This window comes from Nannospalax galili, unplaced genomic scaffold (assembly GCF_000622305.1).
Source record: "Nannospalax galili isolate Female #2095 unplaced genomic scaffold, S.galili_v1.0 scaffold280, whole genome shotgun sequence".
Classification (NCBI taxonomy): Eukaryota; Metazoa; Chordata; class Mammalia; order Rodentia; family Spalacidae; genus Nannospalax; species Nannospalax galili.
In genome coordinates, this window is record NW_008347808.1 from 5,352,147 (window position 1) to 5,362,401 (window position 10,255).

Sequence of the window (10,255 nt, forward strand, 5' to 3'; positions counted from 1 at the left end):
TCCGGTGTTGATTTTAAGCTTTATTGCATTGTGGTCTGATAGAATGTGTGGAAAATATTGAGAAATACAAAGTAGATTAGTGGCTGCTTAGAACTAGTAAGGATTGAAGAAATCGGAATGATGGCATGCAGGGCTTCCCTTTATGATTACTAAAATTAGTGGTGGAAGTTAATCAACTCTGTATATATTGACTTGTTCCCTTTAAATGACTGAGTTGAATAGTTTGTGAATTATACCTCAATAAAGGTGTGCTGGATAGCTTTTGTGTCAACTTGACACACCTGGGTTGAAGGAGCCTCAGTTGGGGAATTGCCTCTATTGGACTGGCCTGTGGCCATGTCTGAGGGGCATCTTCTTGATGAGCGATGTGGGAGGGCCCAGCCCACTGTGAGTGGTACCACCCATGGGCACGTGGGCCTGTGTTGCATAAGAAAGCAGGCTGAGCAGGGGCCAGGGGAGCAAGCCAGTAAGCAGTGTTCCTCTATGGCCTGTGCTCCAGCTCCTGCCTCCAGGTTCCTGCCCTGAGTTCTTACCTCGGGCTCCCGGATGAACTGTGACCCAGGAGATGTAAGATAAATAAACCCTTTCCTCCCCAAGTTAGTAGTGGTCAGAGTGTTTTGTCACAGCAATGAAGAACAAACTAGGACAAAAGGTGTTGCTAAATTTTAGGGGAAAATGATGGGAAAAAGGAAAAGCCTTCAGAAGCCTCTATGTGTAAAGGAAAAGTACTAGAGATAGAACAACTATTTGTAAGGGTGTAGGCAGATGTACACAAATAATAGCAGGTCAAGATAGGATTCCAGGACAAGGGGTAAATATCAAGGACACATTATATATGATGTGGAATTACTTTTTCCTTCCACCTCTTTTTCTCTTCTCAGCTGTGGTTCTCTTATACTTGGATCTGAGGGCCTGGACATTATAATTTAGATATCATCAACCTCCAAAGAAAGGCTCATGTATTGAAAGTCTGGTCACCAGATTCTGGCACTATTGGGAAATGATGGAAAGTTTAAAGGGCAGAGCATAGCAGAAGAAAGTTAGTTCACTGGGACATGACCTTAAAGGGAATATTTTGACCCTGACCACTTTCTGTTTCAGTCTTCCATGTGCTTCTACTACAGTGATGTATTGTGCTGCCACAGGCCCAAAGCAAGAGGCCAAGCAACCAGGACTGCAAGTTCAGAAACCATAACTTAAATCTTCTCCCTTATTTAAGTGATTGTCCCAGGTATTCTGTCAAAGTGTCAGAAAGCTGAGTAAGACATGTGAAAACTTGTGAGAGGATGAACAAAACAGAAGCCTGATTAGACTTAGAGGCAAGGACCAAATGAGACAAGATTCTAACCAATGATAAATCTTAGGGTAATCATTGCATCTCTTCCACATGACCAGTGTTGTCCCAGAAGGAATATGAATTTTGTCAGCTGCTGGGCTCACAAAGCTAAAGATTAGTGGGGCATGGTTCAGTGAAGATGAATAGCCCTCAAGTAAAGTTATCCTGTGCTTTGGCAAAGTCATCACTAAATAATACATTTTCTATGCAGAACCCTAAAATATTTTAGCCAGTTTCATCTTTGTGTTCAGTTCTTCCTTGAAAGGAGCTTACAGTCTAAATCTATAAAGGACATGCAGACATTGGACCATGAGTTCCACTGGCAACATCCAGCAGGGGACCTCACAACATATTGTGAGTCTCCAGTTACCTGATTGAATAAATGAAAGAGGAAAATGGTCATATATTAAATACCAGGAACATGTATAAAAGTTAAAATATAGGAGAGATTATATTTCTCTGTAGAGGGGTCAGGAAGTGAGAAAAGACAACTCAAGGTCAGGTTTGGTGGAGAAGAGCATAGTTTGAGTCGGCAGTTTAGAACAAGCAGGAAAAAGTAACCCAGCTGATTATTGCTGCCCTAGTCTGGGACACTGGGTAAAGATGGGCCCAAGGAGATACAAAAGCATGCCCTGTCCAGTAACATCCCAGCCCTAACACTTGAAAACACTGTGCCCAACCAAGAAAACTGCAGGTCCCTTAAGGGACAAAACTTTGCAAGCTTAAGGAAGTTAGACATGCTTGCATTAAGAAAGAAAGGGGTCTTGTGATCCATGGGATGTGCATTCTAAGGTTGAGTTGTGGCAGATTGCACAAATGAAAGGTGCTTGGAGTGAGGGAGATGCAAGCCATCCAAGAGAGACTGATGAGACTGGACAAATGAGATTGGCTGGAGCTGCCAGGTAGGAGGCAAAGTCCTGACAAGTGAACAATGAGAAGCCACCCTAGGGGGAAAGAGGCAGAATTCTTCACTTCCTCCTCTGGACACTGCTAGCACTTACAGTATAATGTATTGTTTGTTGAGGTGCTTGTCACAGCACTAGGTTGAGCCCAGAGCCCATGCCCAATTCTTCTGTGCATGTACCCCAATTCCTTGCCAATGTCTGTAGACTGAATCCATGGTTGGATGAATAGAGGACTGGATGAGGAGAGGCATAATTAAAATGATAGATGGTTCAGGAAGCCACTCAAAGGAAGAAAGTGACTCTATGTGTAACGTTTATTGTAGTACAATTTGTAATCATGAAAAATGGAAGTGAATGATGATGCATCTACTCAATGGAATAATATGTGGCCATTAAAATGATAATTATGAAGACACTGTAGCAATATAGAAAACAGTTATGATATAATGCTAAGCAACACAAACACAATACAAATTTGTATCCATGCTATGATCACAAGTATCCCCAAGCCCTGGAGAGGGGAACATAAAAAATGAAAAATATGACTCATTGTGGTGGTAGGATTGCCAGTTTTTTATTTTCCTTGTCTTTATGTTGATGTTGTTTTTATGCCATGACAAAGGAGGAAATAATGTTGAGCCTATGACCTTGAATATTGAGAGAATGCTTGGACCAGGGACAGAGATCACATAAAGCTATTTTACTCAGCTGAAAGTCTAAGACTGGGGCTGGGTCGGCTTGCAGGGAAAAGGAGAGGCAAGTTTGACAGACGCATGTGGCTGTTTTCTGCCTTCTGTTACTCTGCTTATCTGTGACCTGGATAGGTGTACCTGTGCTGTAATTGAGTCTGAAGTTTGAAATCAGATGGTTGAAATTCTTCTGTTCACTAACTGTGAATGAAATCTTTTGGACAAATTCATTGACCTCCCTGAGCCTCAGTGCAAGAGCCTGTAAAGTAGAGATAGCAATTGTCACCTCCCAGGGCCACTTATGGGTTAAGTGAAAGAGAATGCTGATAAAAAGCTCTCTGGAAATGAAGAATCCCATACAGCTGTAAAGAGATATTAGCATCATTAGCATCATCATTATGATTATTATTATGTCTCTCAACTTGGCCTGCAGTTCTGTCCATAATAGTTCTTTCAATAACATGAAAACATCTCTGAAAGAATTCAAATGAATCAAGAAGTCAGGAGAAGCTGAGTGAGTAGGCCATACCTATAATCCTAGAACTAGAAGACTCTGAAGTAGGAGGATTGAAATAGTGAGTTTGAGATTAGCCTGGTGCTACACAGTGAGTTCCAGGCCAGCTTGTACTACATGCAAGACTTTGCCTTAAAAATAGACAGATAAATAAAGTCAATATAGCCTGGTCCAGTGGTTCTTGACTCTGACTGCTATTAGTGTCATCTAAGGAGATTTTCCCCCTAAATTGATAACCTGGTCTTATGTCAGAATCTCTAAGGGTAGACCATAGTCAGGGGTACTCCTTATACTTCAAAATTGTAGCTGGAGCTAAGATTCACTGGCAAAATGGGCCACACAGCCCTAGCTTTGAATTCCAGATTGAATTTTGTCTCCTCTACTTACTGTATATATGGATTTCCAGTAAATATATAATCTTCCCACACTTGGCATCCCTTGTCTTTGAAATGGAAATGACAATAGTATCTCGCTCATATGGTTGTGGTGAAGTCGAAATGTCTTAATACATGTAAACCACCTCAGCACAATGTCTGTTACACAGTAACATCATCAGGCATTAGCTGTTTTGCTATTTGTAGCCTCTGCTTCAACCCTGTACTGAGGGACCATCCTGACCTTGGCAGAAGAGAGAGAAGATGCAATCTGGAGGCAGGCTTATGGTCACTGTTACCTGGACTCTCTAACACTGAGCTCGTTGTGGCTAGCTAGCCAGATGTTCTTATGCCCCAGCCTTGGGTCCCTGACCTATGATGTTTTACAGTTAGATTTCTTAGTGAAAATTGGACTTCTCTCTTGACCTCATATGCCTATTTCTGACTTCATCACCATCTACAATTACCATTTATGCTGTGGCCTGGTCTTCACTGTTATTTGAACCATGCCTCCCCAAATCAATTCAGCCAGATCTCATCTGCCCACTTTTATTTTAGTCTTACCATGTCAGGTTTCACCTAACCCAAATCTTGCTTTCTAGGTATTTCTGAAAAAAAAAACTCACTAGATTTATATACTCTTTTTCTGGAACAATGTAGAAAGACACAATGAACAAATAAGTGATCCCAGATTCATTCCCAATGGGAAGATTAGAAAGTAGCAGAAAGAGGCTGCACATCTGTGTTCATTGTGCATAGTCTACATTGGTGATGGAGCAACTACAAAAACTAAAAATTCCTGAGCATGTTTTATAGTTTATGTATGTGGTCCTTGGCTTACAATGGCTCAACTTTTGATTTTTTTGACTTAATGGTGATTCGAAAGCAATACACATTCATTATATAAACCAATTTTTTGAATTCTGAACTTTGTCTGGGCTAACAATATGCAGTACACTATTCTTTTATGATGTTGGGCAGGGACAGTGAGTCATAGCTCCACAGCCACCCATACAGTCACAAGAGTGAACAACTGAGAACTTGAGGGAATGTCCAACCTATGGCCCATGGGCCCCATGTGTCCCAACACATTTGTAGATGACAATGTCATGTCACAATGTCAAGAAGTTGGACAACCTTATTATGGTGCAAAGTGGTGATGTAGAGTATGTGCAGTTATTGCATTTTTAGCTTAATATTTTTAATTTATAAATTTGTTGGTAAATAATCCTGTCATAAGTCAAAGAGCATCTGTTTGAGTTTCATCTGGTTGCTGTAACAATTTTCCACACACTTGATGACTTAAAGCATCATACATTTATTTTCTCACAGTTCTGGATGCCAGAAGTCCAAAATCCACATCATTGAACTAAAATGAATGCACTAATAGCACTATATTCCCTCTAGAGGATTTAGGGGAGAATTGGTTTCATATCTCTGATCTCAGCAGCTTCTGGTAGATGCCAGCATCTCTTGGCTTGTGGCCACATCACCTCCCCTTCCCATCTCTGTCTTCATGGTTGCATTGCCTGTTCCTATGATCTATATGCCAAAGTCTCCCCTGCTTCCTTCTTAGAAGGACAAATGCATTTAGGGCTCACCCAGATAATTCAGAATAATCTCTCTAGCTCAAGATCCTTAAATAGCAAATGTAACATCCTTTTTTTTTAAAAAAAAAAAAGCAGAGACTCCCTATAGCCCCAGCTAGCCTGGAATTTGGTATGTAGACCAGGCTGGCCTCAATCTCACAGATATTTGCTTGCCTCTGTCTCCTGAGTACAAGAATTTAAGGCATGGGCCATCATTCCCAGCTTGCAACATCCTTTTCCTGGTGCAAAATAATGCTTACAGATTCAAGGGATGGTGATGTGGATATGTTTTGAGGGACCATTTTTAGTTTATCTATTAATCCAAAGTATTTTCTACTTTAATTCCCCTCAGGCCCTCTGCCTTGTCTTTTGCGTCCTGAGAAATGAGGCCATTCAAGCTTCATGACTTTTGTTTGTGTCTCTTCTATGTTTATGGTCTGTTTGCTGTCTGCTATTCATTTGAATGGCCACTGCAGGGCTCTGAGAACCCAGTGGCCTGGGAATTCTAGTATTATCAGAATAAATTCCCTCTTTGGCTATGTGGATCTGGGCCTCACAGAGGCAGTCTTTGAAGAAGTTGAGCGCTGTTTCTCTGGAGAGAATGAACAATTGCAGGCCTGGAGCTTCCTGCCCCGTCTGCTTTACCTTTCTACTTAGCTGCTTCCTGTTAGTCCCCACTCCTCAGACAAAGCCTATTTTGTGCCATGCACTATAGTTGCTGTATTGCAACTTAGAAAAAGCTAATGCCTCAGCAAGGGAGAGAAAAGTAAGCATGATTTAAATGTAGCATACTGAGTACAGATCTAGACTGTTATAAACCCAAAGCAGGGCCAGCATGGGATGTTTATGTATGGGTGATCAGGAAGGACAGAACTGCCTCAGATGAGGTGGCTACCCCACCTTTTCCAATTCTCCAGATCCCAAGATGTTCCAGGCATAGAGGGCAGATTGTCAGAATTAGCACACTTGGATTGGAGTCCTGACTTTCTCATTAGATTGCTACAGGACTGGGTCAGGTTGCTTTAATTTTTGAGCCTCGATTTCCTCTGTGCTAAAACTGAAGAGAGGAGAGTGTTAAGAACCTTCTAAGACTAGAAGGTTCTTGTGAGGATTCAGTGAATAGTATATGTAGAGAGCTTTATAAAAGACAAAGTCTCTAGATAGACTGACTAGACCTGAGTAGATGAGCCTGCACTGAGGGACGTCTGGGGACACTAACTTGACACAATAGGCCTTAAGACAAATGACAGAATGTATGAATTCCAGTGGGTAAGGGGGTTATGGGAGAGTGCAAGTGGGGAAGGGGTATAAAGATGATTAAGAGTGATTGAAATGTTCTGTATGAAATACACAAAAATTCAATAATAATCTAAAAAAGACAAAGTACTATAATCCGCTCTGGTTTATTGTCCTTAGCTCACCACTCAGTCTTTTCCTTACCCACTCTGGCTCCCTGAGAGTATTCCATAGTAATCAAAAGATTTTGTTTTAGCTAATTCAATCCGGATTCTTTTGTTGTCTCCTGACTCATTCTTTGCTCTCCACACACCAGGGAACAATTTGTTTTTCACCTATTGTTCGGCTTAGAAGCAATCTCTTGCTGATCATACATTAACATTCACAAACAACATGTATAGAGAAACATTACTTCTAAGGGGATTGTAGTGGTTTGAATGAGAAATATCTCCCATAGGCTCATGTATGTGAATACTTAGTCCCCAATTGCTGGCATTCTTTAGAGAATTTAGGTTATGGAACCTACTGCAGCTTTGCTGGAGGAAACACACCGGTAGCTGGCTTTGTGGGTTTTCAGCTTTGACCCACCTGTTCTATTGCTCTGTTTCCTGTGTATGGATGAAAATGTGATCAGGGGGCTGGAGAGATGGCTCAGTAGTTAAGAGCACTCTTGCAGAGGATCTGGCTTTGATTCACAGCACCCGCATGGACGGTAACAGGTTTCTGTAACTCTAGTTCCATGGGATCTGACACCCTCTTCTGACCTCTGCAAACATTGTATGACACAGCTGCACTTACATACAAGCAGGTAACACACACACATACAAATAAAATTTAAAAATATTTTTAAAATGGAAAATGTGATCATCCACTTCCTGATCCTGCCACCACACCATGCCTTCCTTGCCATGCTGGACTTTATCCTTCTGTAGTCATAGTTTTAGGGTTTGAGAATCGAGAATAATTCCCACAGATACCCAAAAAGATTATACAAAAAGTTTATTCAAGAATTTAAAGTGAAAAAAAGACAACAACAACCAAATGGCCGCTAGCCGGACACAGACTTCATGAGCCAAAGATGGAGCCTGGCCCCGACCAATAGCAGGCAGGAGCTTTTATTGGGGCACTCCACAGAAACCCACTCGTGCCAAGCATCTTTTTAAAATAATTGGATGTCCCCATATCCTGTGTACGGGGGAAGTCTTGATTGGTAGGGGCTGTCTTCAGGGCATTGGAATGAGCTAATATCTTTAAGAGCCAGAAGTTTTTGTTCATACCTTATAAGGCTTTTGCATGTACAATATGCCTGAGCTTGTCTGGGCTAGTCCAAAGAAGCTAGTCAAAATGGAATCAGAGCATTCTGGCTCTTAAATAGCTAAAATAAATCCTTTTTTCCTTCACTTGCTTTTCGTCAGGGTGTTTTATCACAGCAACAGAAAAGTAACTAATATATGATTGTTTATAAGTTCTCCAAGTTTATTCCCAATCTAGATCAAACGTGTCTATGGAGTTTCAACAACTTAACAGAACACCTACCATGTACCAGGTACTGTGGTAAGCACTAAATGTACAAATGAGAATAAGTTAGCCTCTGGCCTCAGGGAGTTCACAGACTAGTGGGGGTGCTAAGCAGCTAAACAATGTTTAGCTCAGTGGTAGAATGCTTGCTTAGCATGTATGAGTTCCTGAGTTTCATCCTGAGAACCACAAAAAAGTCTTCTTACTGTTGAATGGGGAAATAGATTGGGTGAAAGAGATCAATTTAGAAAGCCCACACAGGGATGAAGATGAGAGATAGCTGGTTATGCCCTGGGCAGGGCAGCAGAGATAGAATAAGTTGGAACAATGCAAGATACTTAGGTGGCAGTATGGACAGGACTAGGTTGATGACTGATCGGATGCAGGGACTGAGGAGAAGGAAGGAGTTAGAGTTCTCAGATTTCTAACTTAGTCACTTAGGTGGATGGCATGGACTAAGATAGGGAGCATTGGTGTAGGAGCAGTTATAGGGTGAAAGAAAATAGTTGATAGAGATTTAAGGTTCTTGGTTCTAAAATGCTTGTAAACATTCAAACACATATGTGGATATGCAAGCTAAAGATCAGGCAAGAGAAGGATATGGGCTTTAGCCAAATAAGGCTGGTCAATAAAGCTGCAAGGGTGGATAAGATGAGTAGTGTATAGAGATAAAATGAAGAAAGGGGATAGGAGAAAGCCTTGTGGAACCCCAGTCATTAATGGATGTGATGAGGAGTAGGAATGTGGAAACTGCCTCATAGTAAATGCACAATAAACATTACTGCTGTTAGTCAGACTTTACATCACTGTGACAAATGCCTGGCATAAACACCTTAAGGGAGGAAGGATTTATTTTGGCTCATAAGTTTCAGAGGCTTCAGTCCAAAATCCTTAGGTCTGTTAATTCTAGGTCCATGGGTGAGGTAAAATATGATGATAGTGGTGTCACAGATGAGAGGAACACACAGTTTCATATCAAAACCACAGCTCCCTGAAAAGTTCTTTTTAGAGAACTCTATGCAAATAAAGCTGGGATTCATAGTTTCAATAAAGAAATTAATTTCAGAGAGAGCCAAATATAAAACAAACTTGATTCTTTTTTTAAATAAAATATTTTTTTAATTTTTTTTTACAATTAAAGAAGGAACACACTTTCATATCAAAACCACAGCTCCCTGAAAAGTTCTTTTTAGAGAACTCTATGCAAATAAAGCTGGGATTCATAGTTTCAAAAAAGAAATTAATTTCAGAGAGAGCCAAATATAAAACAAACTTGATTCTTTTTTTAAATAAAATATTTTTTTAATTTTTTTTTAATGAAGATGAGGGGGGCTGGAGTGAATGCTGAATAGTTAAGAGCTGACTGCTCTTGCTGTGGTGTTTTTTCACCTTTTATCAGGAAAATAATCCCCACAGCAAGCCCCACAAGGTGTATGGGAGGCCTCTGGCTCTTCCTGCAAATGCACAGACTTGAGCCATTGAGTTGAGGTACCTGGAGAGGCTTAAATAACAGATGCCTTTTTTTCTACCTGGATCAGAAATGTTACGATTTTCTTGAATATTGGTGCTGTCTCAGTCCATTTGGGCTGTTAATACAAACACTTGAAGCTGAATGGTTAATAACAAATTTCTGTTCTGGAGACTAGAAAAGCAAAGATCATGGTGCTAGCAGATTTGGTGTCTGTCAACCTGTTTCTTGGTTCATATATAATGCTACCTCACTGTTTCCTCAGAGGACTCCACCCTAATGGCCTAAGCACCTCCCAGAGACCTTGCCTCCTGCTACTGTCACTTTGAGTGTTAATATTTCAGAATATGAGCTTGGGGAACATTCAGATCAAAGCAGGGCCTAAGAAATGTGCTGAACCCCTGTTGTCTCTAGTCCACAGAATCAGCTGTTTCTTGTCTTGCTGGCTATTGGACCCTCTTCTCAACTTCTGAAATAGTAGCATACCCCAGCATTCCAGCTTCCATTTCCTTGCTTTGTTACATTATTTCATTCAGCACCTTGGTTTAGTTTTTATGTTAAAATAATTTAAAACATTTTTTAAAAGTTGGAAAAAAATAATAGGATTTTTCTGTTTGGGGGTGGGT